The sequence below is a fragment of the Lissotriton vulgaris genome, chromosome 7 (assembly GCF_964263255.1).
Source record: "Lissotriton vulgaris chromosome 7, aLisVul1.2, whole genome shotgun sequence".
In the NCBI taxonomy this organism is placed as follows: domain Eukaryota; kingdom Metazoa; phylum Chordata; class Amphibia; order Caudata; family Salamandridae; genus Lissotriton; species Lissotriton vulgaris.
Genome location: NC_141695.1, coordinates 469,486,309 through 469,511,187, shown reverse-complemented (window position 1 = coordinate 469,511,187; position 24,879 = coordinate 469,486,309).

Here is a 24,879-nt window from a genome sequence, read left to right as displayed (position 1 = left end):
TCTCCAGTACTGAAGGTGACCATGGGGCTCTGGATAGAGTGCAGGAAACCAATGGCCTTTCGACCCTGTCTCTCCGCTGACCCCTATCTTAGGCAACCCCGAGTTCCCCCAGCACTGGAAGAGACAGGGTACTTGCCTTGGCGAGAGGCTGACAGTTAAAGAGTAGGTGACTTATTTCATGAGAGAGGGATCATGGACTTTGACAAGCGGGTATCTGGTTTTGGGCTCCCCTGAGACACCTATTGGCAGTACCTGATGATCCAAACTGGGTAACTCGACCGCATATGCAGCCTCACGCCAGCCGCCCTCTCACTAAATTCAAACTATGGTACATCACCCGCACTTCCGACAAATGCCTACTCTCTGATATCTACTCTTTCCTCAATAAACCTAAACACAGTGGTAAAACCCCAGCGCAGCATAGATGGGAGGTAGAACTTGAGTGGGCATTCTCCCCCAAAGAATTGCAATACATCATCCATAGGGCCAGAGCTTCCGCCTGTAGCATGGCTGGGAAAGAGATGTTTTTAAAGATTGCCTACCACTGGTACTACACCCCGGTGAGACTTGCTAAATGGAAACCAGCTGCCAGTGATTTATGCTGCCGTAACTGTGGTCAGTCAGGCACGTTAACTCACATTCTCTGGCAAAGCCCAAAGGCGGTACAAAAGGGGGTGGTGATGGACGGAGCATCTGAATCAATCAAACACTCACACCCAGTCGAAAGATCTGGGTTTAATCCATCACCGTTCTTTAGCCAACTCTGCCACCCCAGTTTAGACATGGCTATATGCAAATCAGTCTGACCCTGTGCCTCATGGGAACAGTCCAGCCCGAACTGCCAAGCCATGTCTTCCCTGGACCGGAAACAAGCTTCCGAGGACCGGTTTCTGGCATTCCAGCCGTCTTCAGGCCGGCTTGCTTGAATCCAGTGGCAAAGTGAGCAAGGGACTCACGTCTGAGCATACCCTGCCACACTTATGGCGGCCAAAAGCGGTACAAAAGGGGGTGGTGATGGACGGAGCATCTGAATCAATCAAACACTCACACCCAGTCGAAAGATCTGGGTTTAATCCATCACCGTTCTTTAGCCCACTCTGCCAACCCAGTTCAGACATGGCTATATGCAAATCAGTCTGACCCTGTGCCTCATGGGAACAGTCCAGCCCTTCTGGAACTTGATCCTTGAGGAGGTAGACTCCATACACCACACCGAAATACCCAGATTCCCCAGTTACATCCTCCTGGGATTGCCCATTCTCCTGACCTACCTTCTTAAGTCATGCAGAGGAAGAGACATTACTTTAACTCTGGGAGCCGCCAAACAGGTGTTACTATCGAAGTGGGAAACGGACGAGGTCCCAACCAGACTAGATTGGCTGTATCGGGTATGAGAGGTAGTGGGCATGGAAAAGATTATGGATTGCTTGTCTCACACTCTCCCTAGATTGGACAAAATGTGGGGCACCACAATTGAACTTCGAGTTTGTGGAACTTACATGCCCAAGATACCTGTGAGTACTCCACCTCTCTACCACGCAGACCTAGATTGGTGACCAACCCCAGCTCAAGACATAACCCCCTCTGTGTCCTACAGGAGGTCAGGGACCCCCTTGCTGCCTACAATAGCTGCTACCTTCTCTACTTCCTATCTGCCTTCTTCACTTCTCTCTTCCCTCTCGTTATCTATGTTGAACGACGTTCAAATCACGATCCCCACCGGCCAAAGGATGTAGGTGGTGGCTAATGTTCATCTTTGCATCCAAATTAATAAAAAGATTTAAACCATAAATATCTCTTACACAGTTGCATGAGCTCGGGGATTACATGATACTGGCCGACTTTAAGAGGGCGCTCCACATTACTGAATGGACGTTCCTTTTTTGAGTATTGCAGTGCATGAGGCTAAGCCCCCGCATTCTACTACATATTATATTCTTAAATGGTAGGCACCTAGCTCTGGTCAAATTGAAGGGAACACTCTTAGCACCCTTCTTGATTAAACATAGCACCAGGCAGGGCTTTCCCCTGCTCTTCACCTTTGCAAAGGAGCAACCTGGATCCAAGGCGACACTCAAGTAAGGGAATTTCACAAGGAGGGTGGGGGGGGGGGTTCCTTCATATCGCTGTAGGTGGACGTTGTACTGCTCTTCATGGGAATTCTCCTGTGGATATGGCCTAGATTTGTCATAAGATGTCTCTAACCTGAAGATTAACTGGGGAAATGAATCCGTTTTGGTCTCAATAAAGGGAGGGCCTGAGTCACCAACTGCCAGTCCTGATTGAGACTTCAAATTCAAAGTTTCAAATCTCTAGGCATATATATTAAAATAGACCCCGGACTCAACTGGAGCCTTAATCTGACTCAGTGAACAGATAGGCTACAAAAAGATGGACAAGCCTCCCATTGAACTTCCTGGGTAGGGTGGGCTTATACAATATTTGATAATACCTAAAATACTGTATGTGCAATAGAATGTCCCACTAAAGATTCCCCAGAAATGGTTTGATGATCTACAAGCTACTGTGTGGTTGTTCCTCCCTGCAGCGAAACACAACAAATGTATATAATCAATGTTTGATGGAAGTAGAATTTCACTTGCACAAAACACCATTTTGTTATTATCAGCATTTGAGACATGAGCTTACAGCCCACCAAGCAGTTATAGCTGATACCCCTGAATATAACCCATTGGAAGATGAAGCGGTTCTATGCCCAATAGGAAAGGACCGAATTACACAGATATATTGACCCTTTGTAATAAATGCACCAGCACTCTCCATGGGATGTTCCCCTAGGAGATAGAAATTACAGCAAAACTGCATATCATAAAGCTCATGTATGTACATATCACAAACTTTGGATCCCTTCGCCACTATGCCACTATAGTTTAGATGAAGGCAGGTGAGGAGAATGTTCTATCACGTTGTTCGGGAATTGTTACTGTCAACCCAATTGAACGTTTTGGGTAGACCAGCTGAACTATCAGCACAAATTACAAGATAGTGGGGGATATGAACATATTGTTTTCTCATATTTTCTCCACTAAGAAAACTTATTTTGAAAAATCTGTTGTAGTCATCAATGGAACTTTACATAGTGTAGAATCTAGTGACATCATCTGGAATGTGTTTGGCATTGAGGTATGGAACGCTGGGAGCAGTGGCGTAACGCTGGCTGGGAGTCTGTTGGAGAGGGCAACCAGCGTTCTGGTCCATGCGGGTGTAATCTGTTACAGCTACGAAACAGAGTGAATTTGCATTAAATATATGGGGCCATTGGGGCAAGATGTACAACCGTTTTTTGTGGTCGCAACCAGGAAATTGGCCCGTTTGTGACCGCAAAAAAGGGCGATGGTATTTACAAACACTATTTTACAAAATAGTGTTTGCGAGTTGCAATTAGGAAGGGACGTACAGTGTATTCCTTCTTAATAGGGAATCAGAATGGTGTGTACCATCGTTTTGCAACCACATTTATGGTCGCAAAACACTGGCAGTTTACCACCTACTTCAAGTAGTTGGTAAGCCAAATGATACGAATATACTTTTTAAGAGCAGGCTGTGGTGCCATGGACCACTGCCTACTCTTAAAAAATTAAACAGACACGTCTCATTTTTCTTTTTTAAATGCAGCCCTGAAAACGGGCTGTATTTTTCTTTTTAAACCTGCTGTATTGAAAAAACAGTCACAGACATGGTGGTATGCTGACCCCAGCAGGCCACCATCCATGCGAGTGCTGGTCATTCCCAAAGGGTCGCAAATTGCGACCTGCCTCAGGAATATTGATGAGGCTGATCATTTGCGACCCTATTAGGAATCGGAAACAGTGTCTGAGACGCTGTAGTACATTCCATTTTGAGAGTCACAAAACGTAGCAATTTGCGACTCGCAAAATGGAATGGTCGTACATCTGGCCATCAGTCTCTTCATTCCCCAAATTCAAACCAATTTACTTTTTTCCCTAAAAGTGCATTTAGAATAGGAAAATGCATTGAGGATGGTCCCACATGTCGAAAATCTTTTTTCTTTGTAATCCTTCACATTGTTCATTCCCAATGGCTTTCCGCGTCCACTCCCATGAGTACTCCCATTTTTCCACTTGGCAGATTTCCCGCAGTTGTGAATTGCACCTTGGTTGTCATGGTTCACATGTACTGGGAGTACCTGTCACTGTAGTGGCAGAAAACACATTTTCCTCTCCTAGGTTAAACGTCAGTGAGCAAAGTTCAGACATTTGGACATTTAATTAACTGTTATGTTTCTTTGGAGCCACGGTGCCTCTATTTCCTACTATTGCAATGGTCTACAGTCGTTTGAATGCCAGAACCCATTTGAGTTAAAAAAAAAATCAGTCTGGGTGTAGTGTGCTTAATGACATGCCTGTCAATGTTTTACTACTGCCCCTTTCATTTAAAGAATCCTCATAGTATTGCTTGTCCCATCCTCTTTGCAGAACACCTGTGTCAGAGGTTGTGTCAGCTGCTGTTTGACCATCCTCGGATGCTGTGGTGCACTTGCCTCGGGTCCCATCTTTTGGACGTATGGAATGAACGACATGTTCATTTACTTTGAAGTGTCCAGTCACGGTCATTCAGTTTAACCTCGAAACTACACTGGGTCTCAGCAAGTGACATTAAATGTTTAATGCGGGGTGTGGAGAGCATCACAAGCCCCTGGAGGGCTGGGTGGCATCTTTCTCCTTAACACTGAATAGCAACAAGCTGAGGTCCTGAGTCCTCTGATTGGCCCAGGAGACTGTGGCAGCAGACTGTGGTGCTCCCTGACTCAAGGGCCAGAACACAGGGCGTGACCAAGCCCTTTTTTCTGTTGCGTAGATCCACAGAGTTTTGGCCTCATGTTTTTTTTATACTAAGGGTGCTAAAAAGGATCCTCCCCTTTACCCAGAGGAAATGAGAGCACCTGTCATGGGGATAGCTATTCTCTCATGCCTTGATTATGACAATGCTGTCTGCCTGAGTTTGTCTGAGTACTGGTGGGAAAGCAAGGCTGCAGACGACGGTATGTGTCGCGTCGCTATCTGAAGATGGCTTGCTGAAAAAGCCGTGCCTGTAGTTTAAGAGGCTCTCATCGGTTCAGGAAACATTCTTCAGATCTGGACCGCTGTTTATTTCAAAATTTCCTCTACAGTATCTACTGTATACGATTACCACTATGCATCTAAGGCTGTTAAATCATGTTTCTACATTTTAGAACCACTAGTCACTCCTTCCCGTATTTAACACCCCACCTCTCCAGAGAAATACTGAGTAGACCTCACTTGATGCAAACACTGTGAGAGGTGAAAGAAAGACAATTGCCACATTATGTGGTTAATTTAGAGTTTAGTGCAAAGTCTGCAGGTAATACCATATAGAGGACACAAAATTACTCGTTTTGTGTAAAAAAATTAAAATGGTTTATAAAGTTGGCACACATTTTTCTGTACACTGCTAATGCGAGTCTGTGCTTTATGGTATCAAGGGAAGGTATTTAATGGAAGTAACTCCACGGCAGTGCCTGCATATGGGGCAATACTGACAGTGCTTTTTGGGCAGGAGTGTGGCATTCTGACGCTGCAGGTATTCATCTGACACCTCGCAGGTCACATGCGTTCTAGAGTAACCACACATTTCTGGCACTGATGCATTATGAGGGCAAATAAGCAAGCTCACGTCGCTTCTCACAAACAGCGCTGCCCTCACTACAGCATACTTGTCTCTTTCCTAAGTACTCCTCCTTCCTATTTCCTCTCACTGCATCCATGCGCTTTCGCTGCCTTCCCATGCTGGCCACTGCCTTCGCCGCACCTGTCATGTTTCCACGCAATGGAGACTGGAGCTCTGGGATCAAACGTTGCCCTTTACCATTCCCAGCTATGCGAACATGGAACTGTGCAGAGGTGACATCACAAAGCTCTCTCTGGCACCAGGACACGGTTTAAAGAAACAGTCTAAATTTATATTTATTTTTTTCTTTCCTCTATTCTGTTCCGTTTTCAATCCAATATTTTATTATTGACTCTATTTATGTGGTATATGTCTTCTATGTCTATTGTAGTTTCCTTTTATTATTCTATAAGATTTTAACATATATTCTGCTTCCTCCGCTCCTTACAATTTATCTTTCTCAAAATAATAGAGCTGTGTTCTTAATAACAACGCATTTTATATCTCCGACAGACTTACATGGGCCAAACTTTGACTTGCCAGGAGGCTGAATGTGACATCTCTGAGTAATCATGACATCACATCTGTATCTCAGATATCTCTATATGAGGTGTGCATGCATTAGTGTTAGAATTGATCCCTTCAGCATGCCTTCCCAATTCGTTCACTACTTATATGTTTTCTGGAGCCCATTTATTCGTGTCTTTAAAGTAGGATGAACAATAATGAAAACACTTTGGGCCAGGCACAGTCACAAAATCGGAAAGTTGTATAAAATTATAGTTGGCTGATCAAAATACTATCTCACCTAAAACTGCCCAGTACGGATTCTCACAGGCCAAACCTTCTATATCCATGGTTTGTTAGACTGGGTGACCATGTAACAAAATATGTATCTGTAAGGTTTAGTATAGAGTAATAACAATGCATACTTAAATGCTTGTTGTCTTTAACATATGCTTTTCACAATGAATATGTTAGGACTCGTGCCTTTTTCATACCATTTCATAATACAGATCAGGCATATAGCCATAGCCATGATCATTGGCTTGCCACCATAACCAACTCTGTCCTGCTGTATTGAGTAAACTGTACCACAAGCCAAAAAGTGTAGTAAAATAAATCTCTTTAGTGGAAGCACACAAATTCAGTGAAATCAAATTGTGTACCAGCATGTGACTGGAGCCTAAATGCCTCTCTCAGTAGGACTCTGCCAGCTCTTTTTGCTGGTCACAAAAGATGAGGTGAAAGTTGTATTGTGAAGCCATACCTAAAGATCTACAACGCTGAACTCTCATACACAAAACCACATTCTGAAGTCTTTAATGACTGCCTTCTTCAAATTCGTGCTACTGCCAGAGAAAAACAAATATTGTAAATGATCAAATTACCTTAGAAACTTTAACCCCTTGCCTGCGGTCGGAATTCTGCTCCTGTGCGGCACATTCCGATCGCGGGCGTGGTCGTGACGTCTCCCGGCCGTCATCAGCACACGAGCACTGTGTGCCATGACGGACGGGAGCCGTCACCAGCATGCAAGGGGTTAATAGCATTCCAGTGTCATGTGTGTGCTGCTGAAAGCTCATGTTCCGGCAGCTGGATAAATAAACAAATGACCAGAGCTGTATGCAGGACAAGCACTTTTTTTGTGGAAGCACACAACATTTGCCCAATCAAATCATGTACTCCTTGCTACCAATATGTGGGCGGAGCCAAAACCCTCTCGGAGTACCTCTTCCTTAAGCCTTTTTTAGGTTAATTCCATAATGTCTGGCAACATCTATAATGTCATGCCAGATCTAAAAACTAGGAACACCAAATCGTTTTAGGGTCCTGTACTGGGAAAATGCCTTTGTTTTTATTTCTATCATTAAAACTCTCTCAAACTGCTTTCATATGGTCGGATTAGTGAACAGAGACACAGGGAAAGAATGATTTGCCAAATATGAAACAGTTTATTAATGTTGGAGACCTTTGATAGTAAAGTATATCTTCTTGATCCAAAGGTATTTTGGTGATTAGGCTATGAAAGTGTGCACTCTATACTTACTGGGATATAATCTCCCTGGCCACCTTTCCTCCACTGTCTCTTCTTTTTCTTTTGGGGTTTATCTGCACTAACTGCAGGTTCAGCCCCCCTGGTTCCTTGGATGAGGTCTGGGAGGTCTTTATTGACTACCACCTTTCTCCAACTAAGGGACCTAGCTATTTCTAGGGGCACTACAGCCACAGGCCTGACAGTGACCTCCCCAGGGTTAGCCCTTACTATTTTTGTTTCCACTGGACATACTGGTTTGAGAGTACCAACCTGTCATGAACCACAGTGTGAATAGCACAGGTATCTCTCAGGGCAGTGGCTGGGATTCCATTCACCAGTAGGTGGTGGAAGTGACTACTCCCCTCTGGAATCTGCAACTGACCTTTTGGGCCCATCTTCTACCTGAAGGCTAGGAGGACTGCCTCATCTGAGGAACCACCCTCCAAAGCTAAACTGGCAACCCCTGGAGCTACACTAGGGGCTTGGTTTTTAGGACAGCTGGGGTCCATGGTGTGGTATCCTGTCTTTTGACAGTTGTGACACCATACCTTGTTGGGATCCCAACTCTTACCTTGGTACCCAGTTTTGGTTTGTGAGGTATCTTTGGTCCCACCCTCCTGGACAGGTTTTAGGGGGGCTACCTGGCACTCCTTACTTTTATCTTTAGAATGGTCACTGTCTTTCCTCTGGGGAGGTTTTGTAACCCCTTTCTTTTGGTTACCCCCAGTGGATGTCATGGTCACCCTTGTCTTGACCCAGTGGTCTGCCTTTTTTCCCAATTCTTGGGGAAAAATTGGACCTAGGTTTACAAGATAATGATACAACTTTTCATCAATGCAATTACTTAATATGTGTTCTTTCATAAACAAATTATAAAGACCATAATAATCTTGCACTTTACTTCCAGTCAATCAGCCACCTAGTGTTTTCTCTGAGTAGTCTACAAATTCCACCCAGGGATGACTCTGGATTTTCTGAGCCCCCATGAATATAAATCTATACTCCTTAGTGGTGATTTTGAATTCCTCAATCAGGGTGCCCTTCATGAATTCATAGGACTCTGCTTCTTCCCCCACTAACGGTCAGAAGTCTGTTTCTGAACTTACCAGAGAACAATTCCCATAGGAGTGCCGCCCAGTGAGTTTTCTTTACTCTTCTGGCTTCACAAGCCCTCTCAAAGGCTGTGAACCACTTGGTGATATTGATGGAGCAAGGATTCGCATACGAAGCGACTTGCTCGTACTCATGAACCTCGAATAACAAATAACGAAATAACCAACCAGTTTGTCTTACTAATTTGCAACATCTTACACTTACATGGGGAATCAGAGAGAAGCTTGCTTATGTGTTTTCTAATCCTAATACGCTTGCATCTAATAGGGCTGCTGCCACGCGAGAATTTCTACTGCGCATGCGTCTGTCATACCCACGTGACATGACGTACTCGCAGCTTTGGAGGGAACCCTTTCGCATCTGCGCACTAGTGCTAAAATGGTTGTTCTGTGGTCTCACATGTGAGAGGCTTGCATTGCTACTTTTGCTAAGTTGTTCGTTCTGCTTAATCCTAATGCTATAGTGTATTATAAAGTAATGAGTAGAGTGTAGAAATTCATGGTATACAGTATAATTATTTACTCTGTACTCTAAAACTATTTCTGTTTCATTTCATGTTACACTGTGAAACTTGGCCTGTGGTGTAATGCTGTACTCCATCTTTGTTGAAACTGCGACTGCGCGAGAATCGCAAGTCTCCGGAGCAGTGACCTTAGGACTATTGCCAAGGAGCTGACTGACTAGAAGATGTTCCTGGGAAGCTGCACTAATTAACTCTACACAAATACATTGTATTCGTAAATAGAACATCCATTGTTTGGAGGACTGAAGATGCCATGAGAACCTGAAATTTAAGGGGCGTAGACGGAATTTGAATAAAGAGACAGAGAAAGTATAAAATGTAGGTGGTGTGATCACCTCTCCTCCTCCTTTGTCCAATCAAAATTGGGGATTCTTACATTTGCAACATTGGGGGGGTGGTACACTGACCTGAAAACCGTATAATTAGCGTAGGTTTAGCTAGAGAAATTGTCCAACTTGTCTGAATAGCTGACCTGTCACTGATCCAACGCACTCAATAGGTGACTGAAAGCAGAGAGCTGCGGAGCACTCTGTTGGGAGGTTCGAGAACCCAATCGGGGTTTTGGGAAGTGAAAGTGCTGGCGAAGCACTTTGCTGATAAAAGTTATAACCCAATCGGGATTTTAGCAGATTCCTTGCAGAGAGGGAGTAGCGGAGGCATTGCAACCGAAACTGCGGGTGCTGGTCTTAACCTTCGGTGGTCCGGTCCTGATCCAAATTCTGGGGTTATCCTGTCCTGATTTTCCTTGAGCTGCACCTGCTTGCCTACTGGCACTGAAGTCTTTGGGGTTCCTCCTGTCTTTTCCAACTGACCGGTGGCCGGGTTTATTCTTCACACTATTCTAGGTAAATATAAGTCTGTGTGGAAGATTTGTCACATAACTTGCATCCCTTTTCTTACCTTCCCTGATTTTGCAAAGCTTTTGATTGCATATGTTCCTTTTCTTTCCCGTCCCTTGAAAAATGAAATTTTCATGTATTACTGTCTATAAGCGTGTTCCAATTTTCAACCCACCTTTAGTCAATGCTAAATGTTTCTATAATAGTTTATGTTCCTTTTTTCTCACCCTCCCTTTATTGAGATAAGCTGAGTCTATAGTATGTTCCAAATCTTACCTTCCCTATAGTTATTAAGCTAAATTTTGAATAATCGAATTGCATAAGTTGTGTTCTCCTTTTAAACTGCCAATGAATTACGAAAGTTCTTGGGTTTAGTGTGTTCCCTTTCTTTACCCTCCTTTAATCAAGTTGCGAAAGTCTGTTTCACTAAATTTAGCGTGTTCCTTGTTTCTACCTTCCCTTTATTTCAAGTTTGCTAAATGGTTGGCATAATCTATCTTTTACATAGCTATACACTGTTTTTGATCTTGGTTATTGATAGTTTGATTGAATTTAACCTGTGGCTTATGACTTTTGATGATGATGATTAGATAAAGAGTTTGAACCCACCCTGAGTCTGTGGTTATTATATAAATACAAATGTTATGCCTTTCTTTTAATTCAACTCCCTGATTCATCATGTTTAGGTATCTAATGACAAGGATTTGTAAATTACTGGTATAGGAATTAGAGATTGAAATTAAAATATACTGGTAGTAGAGTTACCTAAATAAATGTTAAAGTATACCATTTGGAATCATGGGCCAGGTGAGTAATGGTAAAAATCCTAGTTGGGTGACCTGCGCGCTCTATCAGTATAATTTCCTGGTAGCAGTAGTATGGTTAGGGATTAGTTAAAGTTAGGTAGTCAACTAGTTAGTAGGTTAAAATTCATTTTTCACTGATCGATCAAATGTGGTATTATTGAAATGTTTATTTGATGCTGCTATATTAAATGTATTAACCAAAATTGTTCGCACCTGTTATATGTGTTTTCTGGAATCCAAGGGGGCAGTATAGCATGTGATGGGTAGAAGCCACCTCGTGTTGAGGTCACTTACCAGAGGAAGTTAGTGCATGGTTGGGCAGAACCAGAAGCACTATTTAGGGTTTTTCTGTATGATAGTGTGAATAAATGGTAGCAAGGAGTTCGCTAGCAAAACTTTTGTTGTGATATAACCTAGTAAGGGTCACACGGAAGAAGTAGCAGGTTCGTCTGAGCTTGATTGATAGCAAAGGGGTTCGCTGGTGAAACTTTGGCCTCAGTATATATCCCGGAGGGGATGAATCTAGAGGAGTAGCAGGTTCTCTAATGCGTGTGTGAAGGGTAGGCGGAAAGGTTCTACTCGTAGTATATGAAAAGTAAACGGAAGGGTTTTACTTGCAGTGAAATATTTCTTTCCTGTCTAGTCACTCGGGTATAGTGGCGAATGTGTTTCCGTTGTTAAATAATAAGATTTGCACTTCAAAATTCGAAAGAACTGAATTTTCAAAATACCTTGTGAAGGAGGGAGTCAGTCGCGGAGCTGCACTGACGTTACTCAGAGCTGCGCTGGTATTGGTTGAGACAGCGGGCATGTAGCTGAGATAGCATTGTAAAGGAGGGGTGAGCACAGGAGCGTGGGAACTCATCTCACAGGAAAGGCCACGCACCCTTTGGTTGAAACTATTTGAAATCACAGTGTTGGTTGGTTGTTAAAAAATAAAAGACGTGCTAGCATTGGAAACATTTAGTAAACAGAAAATAAGCATTTTTCGTGCATTTTGAATTTACGAGGTATATGTGGTATCCAAGTCATCCAGAAACTCGACCTGATCCCAGATACTTAGGGTTTGCTAAGGATCAGATGTTAAGAGGCAGACCTTACAATATGTACGTAAGTAAGAGAAAAATGTCACTTGTCGACAAACTTAGAAATTACTTTAAAAAAGACAAGCCCATTAAAACTAGAGAAGGAGTCATTATTCCACCCCCGAATACTCCTGCATCCTTCATGATGTTTGACAGGGGATATCATTCTTGTGTATGGTTAGAAACTGGGTGTAATACACAAAAGAAGATGGAATTCTGGCATTTCCCTTAGAAGGCACCTTTAATTGAAGAATTTTGTTTAATTTAAGGACTAACCCTGGGCGGAGTTGGCGGAGTGGGGCTTCGCGGAGCTACGCGAAGTGGGCGAGAAACTACGCCCACCTCCGCACTCCGCGTAGCCCCACTCCGCAAACACCACTGGCCGCCAGCCACGCCACCCGCCCTCCCTAAATACTTTAAATTAAAGGAATCAAATAATTTAAAACGCACTTACCTTGCCCGCCGCTGCCCGCCGCGTCCCCGGGGCTCGCTATCTTCCGTCTTCCGTCTTATTTACTAATGCGCATGCGCGGGCGGCCGCGCATGCGCATTAGTAAAGAAGACGGAAGACGGAAGATAGCGAGCCCCGGGAACGCGGCGGGCAGCGGCGGGCAAGGTAAGTGCGTTTTAAATTATTTGATTCCTTTAATGTAAAGTATTTAGGGAGGGCGGGAGGGAGGCGGGTGGCGGCCAGCTACGCTCCGTCTGCGGAGCGTGCGTAGTGCCGCCTGGCTACGCCCGCTCCGTAAAATGCAGAGTAGGCGGCACTACGCACACTCCGTGCACGGAGCGTAGCTGGCCGCCCACCCCTATTAAGGACCCGAATGAACGATTTACATCGCAGACCTAGATTAACGCAATATGAGGCATTAGAAGAATGGGAGATTGAGGCTTTCGAGCGAGACAGACACAGAATTGATAAAGGACTGAGCAAATTTTACCCAAAACTTCCACGAGATTCTAAAGAGAAACAAATGAAACAATGGAGACAGAATATGTTAGTGGAAGGGCTTTACCCAGTACTAACAGTAGAGGAGCCTGTGGGAGTGTTGTAAATTAGCATCAATGGGTTAGCATTAGCAGAAGCCATTTTGTCTTTCTGGCAGCCATTTTGTCTGCCATGTGCTGCCATGTGCTCACCATGTGCTTTGTTCTACCTTCCTGTTAGCTGCGCTTGAAGTCTGCCCAGTAACAGGATATTTTTAGCCTCCTCCACTTTAACGCATGCTCAGAAATGCCCGGTAGGGTCTGCAGCTGTTACTGATTAGTTTCAGATAGGAATGTGTTTACTACGTTCTGAAAACTGTTAGCTCCTCCCACTTGGTTGAACAAAGAGAACTTGTATGTCCATATTAGGCATTTTTGTGTGCTCGCATGAGCCAGGACTGCCCCATGCATTTATGCTTACTATGTAATTCTAAAACACATAAAAAGCCCCAGGTTTCTGTATTCTGCAGACTGCCTCATTCAGTTGCCACAGCTTCTGTTTGACGCAGCCTCAACTCATGTGAGTTTAATAAATGTTTCTTTGATATTGCAGCTTCTGTGTCAACTTTTGTTATCAGCAAGACCCCTGAGAAGGAGTGTTGATTTCCTCAGGAGGGAAAAGGACTGAGAAAACGAAACATTTGATGACTAGTGGTGATTCAGATGATGATTACCTGGAGGATTTATTAATGAAAAATCCACCACCCTATAACGAAGAAACGAGAATAGTAAATCCGAACAACCCATTCTTTAGACCACCTTATAATAAGGAGTCAAGCACATCGAACGCAACTGTCCCGTCTTTAAAGCCCCACCTTTAATTCCGCAAGTGATACATGAGACCTCCATCGAAAGGGTATTACAAGAAAGGGAAAGAGAAGCTTTAAATAAACAGAGAAGTGAATTAATTCAGAAAATCTCCCAATTAAATACAAGTCCTGAGGCTTTGACAATTCCAGTAACTATTGGCCCAGTTGTTCCTTTGTACGGAGATAAACAAGCTAGTCCAAAAGCTCCTGTTATAACTGCATCAGTATTACAGCCAAGAAAAGAGCCACTGATTGTAGATGATCAGGCAAGTGAGTGTGAATCAGTGATATCCTTAATGGATTTACCAATAACGGAGCCTGAAGGTGGTTCGATGAGGAAAACCACTCCTTTAACTTCGAGAGAAGTACAGATGGAGACTTCCTCAGGTACAAGAAGTGCCACTGTGGTAACTCCTGAAGAGATAGACAAAATGGACCCGAGAAATAGAGAGACCAAAGACACAGCCCAGGCCATTAGATATATATAAATTAAGGATTGAAATAGAAGAAACAATGGCAGGGAATGTGGGAATGGAGAGATTAAATGCCCTTAGTGAAGATGAATTACTGTTTATTTGCAAAAGCATCACTAGAAATACAAAGGTGTTTCATGAGAAATTAATGGACTCTGCAACTAGCATGGGAATCGACATTGGTAAATCTAAAGTATTGCAGAAACCCTACCGAGTAGAATTCTCTGACAAAGATTTAGAAAACATGAATGTGTCAGGAAAAAAGTGCAGATAAGAGAGCTGATGAATTTAATGCAAAAATGGGGAGAATTAGAAAAATGGAAAGCAAGATGGGCAAAGAAAAAGAAAGAAATTCGATCAAGACAAATGACTTCAGAATATGTTTTAAAAGAAGCAGAAAAGGTAGAAAAATCTTCAATTCACCATGTTGACTACTACTCAAAAAGCGCACACAGAAATCCTTACAATTAAATTAGAAGCCCAATTCTCCTCCCTTGCCTGTATAGTTGTCTATCGACCACCTCTACACATGCCTTCTTTTCCGCGGGACTTTGGTGACTTAATTGCCCAAATGGTGATTAATCACTCAAGAGTACTAATAGTCGGTGATTTTAATTACTGGACGGCCGATATAAAAGAGAGTTCATCCTCCCAAAAATTCACAGAAACTCTGACGTGCCTAAATTGCACTCAGCACGTACGTGCAGCTACGCACAATAAAGGCCATACCTTAGACCAAGTATGGACATCAAATCTAGATATCACAAAACCTCTAATTCAGCCTTGTACCTGGTCAGATCACAGTTTAATAACCTGTTCGATCTCGAACACCGTGGTGGCCCCAACTACCAAATCCAACAGCATGCTAGCCAGGAACTGGGGTCATGCCTGTCTTGAGTCTTTAAAAACTATTTTAATTAACACAGCTCCTTCGACATCCGAATCCCCTCTCAGCACTCAGTCCAAAAATCTCACCACCTAGCTGGAATCGGCCAGTGTGAAAGTCGCCCCCTTTAAAAACATCAAAACCCGCAGACCACATAACGCGCAACAATGGTTTTCCCCTACCTTAAAAAAACTCAAATTAAGTCTCCGACAAGCTGAGCGTAAATGGAAAAGGCACTACTAACCGGAGCTAAAATTAATCTATCTGTCTCTCTTTAAGGAATACAAAACTACTATCATCTCTTGTAAAACTGAGTTTATAACGCAGAAAATGTTAAATTCTGCCAATAAAACTCGAGAGATCATTTCAATCGTAGATGAATTGACAGGCCTTGAGAGGGTCTCGACGCAACCCGTGCACTCTCAGGAACACTGCGACCCATTAAACCACTACTTCTTTGAAACAATTGTCACGATAAAAGCCAGTCTCCCAGCCTCTAATTTTCCTACCTCTCCTGCCTCTCCCTGCCACCACCCATACACTTTCAACTGCTTCACTCCTATCACTCGTGAATCCTTCTCTAATCTGCAGCTCAAAGTTAAATCTGGTTCTCCTCTTGACAGCGGCCCACCCAACATACTACGAGAAGCTTTTAGTGCTTGCCCCGATCCCCCCCTATCTCTCTTGAACACCTCACTTCATAGCGGCACAGTCCCCAACTCTTTCAAAAATGCCGAGATCCTTGCCATTCTAAAGAAACCTGGTGCCAACCCTTTAGTGTTGAGCAACTAACGCCCCATATCCCTACTACCCTATCTTAGTAAGATCCTGGAGGCGCACGTGGCAGGATATCTGAGCTCTTTTGTCGAGGAGTCTTGCTATTTGGATCCCCATCAGGCTGGTTTTAGGCCGGCCCACTCGACCGAAACTGTCATCTTGACCGTCATGGACGAGCTGGAGCTGACCTTGATTCCCCCCAAGCCCTGATCCTGTCAGATCTCATAGCGGAGGTTAGGCGCGAACCCTGCCTTGAGACGCGATCTAACACCTATAAACTACATTTCCCATGATTCCAGGTCCTACGCGCGCGACGCCCGTGTTATGACGTCACACGCGCAGAGAACATTACCAGAGAAGAAACCGAAGACGCCGCCGTTGATTCTGGTTCCGATCCTGATCTGGGTGAGATCGTGAGTTTCCAGCGTATCCTTTACGTGTGTACTCTACCGGCTGGTGAGTACAATAGAAGCCTTCCGCTTCTGACTAGGGGTGGCGTCGGCTGGCGCTTCCCTTTTCCGTGGAGTTCCTGCGTATCCTTTGCGAGCGTACTTTACCGGCTGGTGAGTACAATAGAAGCCTTCCGCTTCTGACTAGGGGTGGCGTCGGCTGGCGCTTCCCTGTTCAGTGGAGTTCTCGGCTGAGGCTCTAGCGTCTCACTGGCTAGTGAGATGCCGGTATCCAGGCAGTGTTTACAGTGTGAGAAGGTCCAAGGATATTATTGGGAACACTGTTTTCTGTGAACTGCCATTCCGTGTTCTGGGTTCAATCTGGATTCAGATTTCCAGGGCTATTGATCTTTCTTACGTCCTATGCATTTGCTTTGTGCTTGAGGGGTGCAAACGAACTTACCTGCATTGAGACATTGTATTCCAAAGGTGCATATTCTGTGGTTCACCAGCCAAACGGATGACATTGTTGGTTTAGCGTCATTGGTGTACCTTTATTACTTCAGGAATCAGGACTTTGATATTACTTCTTGTGTTCAGCAGAGTGTGTTGTCAGGTGATTTAACCGGGCAATCACATTAGGGAGTGAAGACAATAACTGTTGTTTCCGCTTTTCTCCTCTCTGACAACAGGGGCTTATGAGCTTCGCCTGGCAGGCTAACTTCCATACTGACCCCTGTTGAAGCCCCATTCTACATCTTTGTTGGTATGTAGTAATGTGCAATCTGTAATGTATTATTGATCTTGCTGAGTTAGATACTGACCATAGGTTCTTGTGTTCTAGGCATAACATCCTATTCAACCTTTTATGATTGCCAGGCAAAGCCAACCACTTATTCCTACCAGGTATAACTCAGTCAATTCACACAAAGGAGGGGCAACAAGTTGTTTTGCGCATTACATTGCATCTTTAGTCTGTGCTTGTCTCATGGTGCCTTGTTCTCGTTTCAGCTTCCCTTCCCCGCAGTTCCCACCCTTACCTTCCTGTTAATCCCTCGCTCGATCATTCCTGTGCGTCTGTTCCCATTCAGACCCAGGGGCTGTCGAGAGGTGGACCCAATAGAGCATCGTGAGATCCTGAGGACCGTTGGACCTGACAGAATCAACGGCCCAAGACATATTGTCCTCCCGATTTCACGATACCATGTCCACAAACGAGGATATTTTAGCAGCCCTAGCGCTGGTCCAAACAGAGTTGCAGGCATCAAGGGCTGAGACTGCTGCTTTGCAGGCTCAAGTGGATAGGTTGAGTCGTAACCCATTTAGTGCGGGTACTCAGCAGGCCTCCTCTGTAGTAGTGGAAGTTCCCACTCCGATCCCCCTAGCCCCTCCAGAACGTTTCCATGGGGACAGCAGCAAAGTGCAGGTGTTTCTTACACAGGTGTTATTGCACTTTTCCTGCAAACCCAAAGTATTCAACACCAATCACGCTAGAGTAGCTTATCTACTCTCATATTTAGCAGGGGATGCTGCACAATGGGCTGTGCCACTGGTAAAAAAGGATGATCCTTTGTTAAGGGACTGGGAGGCTTTTAAGGCGGAGTTTGAAAAAACATTCAATCGCAGGTCAGCCACACTAACAGCAGATAGGGAGTTGTTAGGACTAAAACAAGGTACTAGAGACCTGATAACCTATCTCAACGATTTCCGAAGGCTTATCGCGGAAACGGATTGGCCGGAAGAAAAAAGACATGCAATATTTTATAATGGCCTCACTGACGAAATGAAGGATGTACTTGCCCAAATCGATCCTCAGCCTACCACATGTGAAGACATGATCAGCCTAGTCCTGAGATTAGATCATCGTCTGAGTGACCGTAAGGGTGACAATCGTAGAAAGGATCGGTTAACCCCAAGATATGAAAGTCCCAGGGGGTCAGAAGGGGCAAGCCAGTCTACACCAGAACCCATGGAAATAGGAGCAGTGAGGTCACCATTAACCACGGAAGAAAGAGAATACCGAAGAAAGAAAGGCTTATGCCTGTATTGCGGTAGAAAGGGACACTTCATTAGGGAATGCCCTAACAGAAACAAAACCAGAACCAATTACAAAAAGGTGTCGGTGGTGGCAGCTGAAAAGGAGTCGGGAAACGAGAATGCTTGAAGGTGGAGGAAGGGAGACCTTCAAGTACATTCATCATCCCTTCATTGGACGGAACGGAGAGACAGGACGGTATGCAATTTTTTGTGGATGTGAGGCTGGAAGTACAAAGGAAGACACTAAACATAAAGGCCATGTTGGATTCGGGAGCCACCGGGTGCTTCATGGATCATGCCAAGGCCATAGGGTTAGGCTTAGCTCTGGTAGATAAAGAGATACCTGAGGCAGTATATGCAGTGGATGGCAGAAAGTTGGATTCAGGTCCTATTCGACTGCAAACCCGAGAGCTTAGCATGACAATGGATGCTGAGCATCAGGAAGAAGTATGCTTTAACATCATTCATGCACCTCAGTATGGAATGATTCTGGGTCTTCCATGGTTGCGTAAACACAACCCCACCATAGATTGGGAAAACCAAACCATACATTTCGCATCAGAGTATTGTCATCAAAACTGTTTCTCTGTGAAATCAGGACCAGCTTATGGTTTAGCTGGAATACATCACATCGCTACCGCGGCGGAACAAAATGTAGAATTACCATTCGAGTATCGCGAATTGGCGGAGGTATTCAGCGAAAGGAAGGCGGAATCATTACCACCACATCGGTCGTATGACTGCCAAATAGAACTGATTCCAGGCGCGAAGATCCCAGCAGGGCGTGTGTATGCACTTACTGAGCCGGAAACCCTACATCTCCGTGAGTACTTAGACAAGCTCCTGAAGATCGGTTTTATTCGAGAATCTAAATCCCCAGCAGCCTCCCCGTTGTTTTTTATTCCGAAGGCTAATGGAGAACTTCGCGCTTGTGCGGACTATAGGGCTCTGAATGCCATTACAGTCAAAAATAAATATCCTCTGCCACTCATCAATGTACTATTAGAACAAGTTAAAAATGCGGTGATTTTCACGAGATTGGATCTCAAGGGGGCTTATCACCTGGTTCGGATGCGTTCAGGCGATGAGTGGAAGACGGCCATCAAGACCCGCTTTGGCCTTTACGAATATCTGGTGATGCCCTTCGGGCTCTGCAATGCGCCGGCCGCCTTCCAATTTTTCCTAGACGATGTACTCAAAAGATATTTAGACCATTTCGTTGTGGTTTACATAGACGACATCCTGATTTACTCCGACAACACCGAACAACATGTGGAACATGTAAAGACAGTATTGAAAACTCTATTGGAACACCAACTCTACTGCAAACTCAGCAAGTGCGAATTTCATTCTACGTCAGTGGAGTTTCTAGGGGTGGTGCTCACTCCACATGGGCAGGAAATGTCTGAAAGAAAGATCCTAGCGGTAAAGAACTGGCCCATACCTAAGTCCGTAAGGGACATTCAATGTTTTATCGGATTCGCGAATTTCTATCGCAGGTTCATTGAAAATTTCTCAGCACTGGCCTCCCCAATGACAAGGTTATTAAGAAAGAAGGTGCCATTCGAATGGACGGAGGAGGCCCAGAAAGGGTTCGATGACCTCAAGAAAGCTTTTGTTTCTGCCCCAGTGCTGGTGCACGCGGATCCTGGCAAACCTTTTATCGTTGAAGCAGATGCTTCTGACACAGCGGTAGGAGCAGTATTGTCCCAACGTCACTCTGAAACGGGCCAGTTACATCCTGTTGCTTACCTCTCTCGTACCCTAAATTCAGCGGAGCAGAATTATGTGATTGCTGAAAAGGAACTGTTGGCTATAAGAACTGCCTTCCTGGAATGGAGACATCATTTAATGGGAGCAAGACATGTAGTAACTGTGTTTACAGACCATCGTAACTTGCAATACATGACTGCTGCCCGTCATTTAACCCCTAGACAGATGCGCTGGATGATGCATTTTGCAGACTTCGACTTCATCGTCACATTCCGACCAGGAAAGGATAACAGAAAGGCGGACGCTTTATCAAGACAGTTCACCAAAACAGAGCAGAGCAACGCCAAGGAGGAATCCATAATAGACCCAAAAAAGGTGATCGGAGTCACCTGTACCCAAATGTTCCTCAGAAGCGTAAACAGAAACATTCAGAATGAAGCATGGAAGAAATGGTTGAGTGAACACAACGAGTGGAAGATGGTTCAGGGTCTTCCAATGAGACAGAGACAGCTGCTGTTGCCCATCCAATCCTTAAGAAAACAGGTGTTCCAGTGGTGCCATAGTACGCCGTGCGCTGGCCATAATGGTTTCGGTAAAACCTTGGAGAGGATTTTAAGACAGTTCTGGTGGCCTAATATTAGGAAGGACGTGGCTGAGTGGGTGGCTGAATGTCCTATCTGCAGTCAAATGAAGGCGCAACACTCTAGACAGGCTGGTTTGCTACAACCCCTTCCCACTCCCGAGTTACCTTGGGAAAACATTTCCATGGATTTTGTAGTGGGCATGCCTATAGATCAGGGGTGTACTGCAATTTTGGTGGTAGTTGACTATTTAACTAAGATGGCTCATTTCATCGCTTGTAAACAAGTTCCTTCAGCTAGTGGGTTAGCCAGACTTATTCTTATCAACATAGTACGGCTACATGGGTTGCCCCGAGTGATAATATCAGATAGAGGCAGCCAGTTCACAGCACGATTTTGGAAGACCTGGTGTACAGCCTTAGGAATTGCATCTAGTACCTCCACCAGTTTCCATCCCCAGACTGATGGGCAGACCGAAAGGGTTAATCAAACTCTGAAGCAGTATTTGAGATGCTATGTTGAGGTCACCAAGGAAGACTGGGTTGATAGATTATGGCTAGCTGAAATAGCGTATAACAGCGCGGTACATGGCTCCACCAAGACCGCGCCGTTTTACTGCAACTATGGTTTCCATCCTAATTTCTTGCCATTTCACCATCCTGCACCAAACACCCATGTCCCAGAGGTACAAGATAGGTTACAGAGCATTCATACGACATGGCAGCATGTCAAGAGCCAGTTAAGGCAGTCCAAAGCGAGGTACAAGGCCTATGAGGATAAGCACAGACGAGCGGGGCCCGTGTACACAGTGGGTGATTACGTTTGGTTGTCCACCAAAAACATACGCTTTAAGCGTTATAGTGTGTTCAATCCCAAATATATAGGCCCGTACAAAATCATTAAGCTCATCAATCCTGTGGTGGTTAAACTGGCTCTGCCATCCTCCTTACGCATTCATCCTGCCTTTCATGTGTCTTTGGTGAAACCCGCGAGAATGCACAGAAAAATGGTGCAGGCTGAGATCGCTGTGGATAACGACGAAAACTATGAGGTGAGAGGTATCGTGGACTCTAAGATATACCGCACCAGATTGTGGTATCTAGTTGCATGGAAGGGTTATGGTAATGAAGAAAACTCCTGGGAGCCTGCCTCCAATGTCCATGCACCCCGATTTGTGAGGATGTTTCATCAACGCTTTCCAACCAAACCATGTCTCTGTCAGTGTTCTTCGGGAGAGGGATGTACTGTCAGATCTCATAGCGGAGGTTAGGCGCGAACCCTGCCTTGAGACGCGATCTAACACCTATAAACTACATTTCCCATGATTCCAGGTCCTACGCGCGCGACGCCCGTGTTATGACGTCACACGCGCAGAGAACATTACCAGAGAAGAAACCGAAGACGCCGCCGTTGATTCTGGTTCCGATCCTGATCTGGGTGAGATCGTGAGTTTCCAGCGTATCCTTTACGTGTGTACTCTACCGGCTGGTGAGTACAATAGAAGCCTTCCGCTTCTGACTAGGGGTGGCGTCGGCTGGCGCTTCCCTTTTCCGTGGAGTTCCTGCGTATCCTTTGCGAGCGTACTTTACCGGCTGGTGAGTACAATAGAAGCCTTCCGCTTCTGACTAGGGGTGGCGTCGGCTGGCGCTTCCCTGTTCAGTGGAGTTCTCGGCTGAGGCTCTAGCGTCTCACTGGCTAGTGAGATGCCGGTATCCAGGCAGTGTTTACAGTGTGAGAAGGTCCAAGGATATTATTGGGAACACTGTTTTCTGTGAACTGCCATTCCGTGTTCTGGGTTCAATCTGGATTCAGATTTCCAGGGCTATTGATCTTTCTTACGTCCTATGCATTTGCTTTGTGCTTGAGGGGTGCAAACGAACTTACCTGCATTGAGACATTGTATTCCAAAGGTGCATATTCTGTGGTTCACCAGCCAAACGGATGACATTGTTGGTTTAGCGTCATTGGTGTACCTTTATTACTTCAGGAATCAGGACTTTGATATTACTTCTTGTGTTCAGCAGAGTGTGTTGTCAGGTGATTTAACCGGGCAATCACATTAGGGAGTGAAGACAATAACTGTTGTTTCCGCTTTTCTCCTCTCTGACAACAGGGGCTTATGAGCTTCGCCTGGCAGGCTAACTTCCATACTGACCCCTGTTGAAGCCCCATTCTACATCTTTGTTGGTATGTAGTAATGTGCAATCTGTAATGTATTATTGATCTTGCTGAGTTAGATACTGACCATAGGTTCTTGTGTTCTAGGCATAACATCCTATTCAACCTTTTATGATTGCCAGGCAAAGCCAACCACTTATTCCTACCAGGTATAACTCAGTCAATTCACACAAAGGAGGGGCAACAAGTTGTTTTGCGCATTACATTGCATCTTTAGTCTGTGCTTGTCTCATGGTGCCTTGTTCTCGTTTCAGCTTCCCTTCCCCGCAGTTCCCACCCTTACCTTCCTGTTAATCCCTCGCTCGATCATTCCTGTGCGTCTGTTCCCATTCAGACCCAGGGGCTGTCGAGAGGTGGACCCAATAGAGCATCGTGAGATCCTGAGGACCGTTGGACCTGACAGATCCTCCTTGATCTGTCCCCTGCATTTGACACGTTCGATCATAACATTCTGATCGACCATGTCCGCAGCTCGGGCATTTGGGGGCCAGGCCCTAAGCTGGTTACATTCTTTCCTGACGGACAGATATCAATTTGTCCGTCTGAGTAACTTTTGCTCAATAAAAGGCCGCCTCACCTGTGGTGTCCCACAAGGCTCCTCGCTATCCCCCCTCCTGTTCAACCTGTACATGCAGCCTTTGATCACTGCACTGAAGGATATGGATGTCTTGATGTTCAACTACGCAGACGATCTGCAATTAATCTTTAACCCCTTCCATGCTCATGACGAGCTCAGCTCGTCATGCTGTACACTGCTCGTGTGCTCATGACGAGCTGAGTTCGTCATGAACAATGGGATTCAAGGGAGGTCAGCATCCGGGATGAATTGCTGTAGCATTCAAGGTGTTAACATCCAACCCACGAGTCATTTTGAACTAAATTTGCAGGCCATAATGACCTACATCAGTAAGTGGATGAACATCAATCAACTAAAATTGAACCCAGACAAAACAGAGCTAATTCTGACAGGTGGAACGATGAACCCCTGGAACACCAATTACTGGCCTTCATCACTGGGCCCTCCGCCTGATCCTGCATCCTCGACAAAAAGCCTAGGGATTAAGATTAGCAAGGACCTGTCGATGAAATCCCATATTAGCTCAGCGGTCTCGGTCTGCTTTCTCATGCTACGGAAAATAAAATAAAAAAACGTTTCCTCTCAACGGAGGCTTTAACTTTGGTCGTATTCGCACTCATCATCTCGCGACTCGACTACGCCAATTCACTCTATGTAGGAATCCCGGCATACCAATTATAACGCCTTCAATTAATACAGAATCATGCGGCAAGACTCATCTTTCAGCTCCCGGCCCCTCAGCACGTAAAGCCACTACTTAAACAACTGCACTGGCTCCCTGTAGAACAGCGCAGCGTCTTTAAGTTAGGCTGCATCGTACACAAGGCACTACTAGGTGAAGGTCCTAAGTTCATTTCTAAAAAGATAAGGAAATATTCCCCCACCCGTACTCTCAGCTCATCTTGTCAACATCTTCTGATCGCCCCGAGATACAAGCTTCTTAAACATGGCGGAACCCGGTTTTCCACATTGGCCCCCCAAACATTGAATTCCCTCCCCCTCTCATTATGCTCCACTCACTCTCATCTCCAGTTTAGAAAAGAGCTGAAAACATGGCTGTTTCGTCAGGCCTTTTCTATTTGATTTCCTTTCCAGTAACATAGAGTGTTGTCTCCAAAGCGCCAAGAAACCTAGCCGGTGTACGTTACGCTAAATAAATATTTTAACATAACATAACATAACATCCCATGCGAGAGGTACCAGGTGGAGGCTATGTGCATGTTCCATGGTCCAGACAGGATATTTTGTCATTTACAAATGATTTCCCAAAACTTCGAGAATAACCCGTAGAATGGTACAGACAGGTCGAGAGATTTGTAAAGGTCTTTTGAAAGACTTAGATGGCTTATTCGACATTGTAGTTCCCGTAGATTTGTGGACAGAATGTAAAGTAGCTGT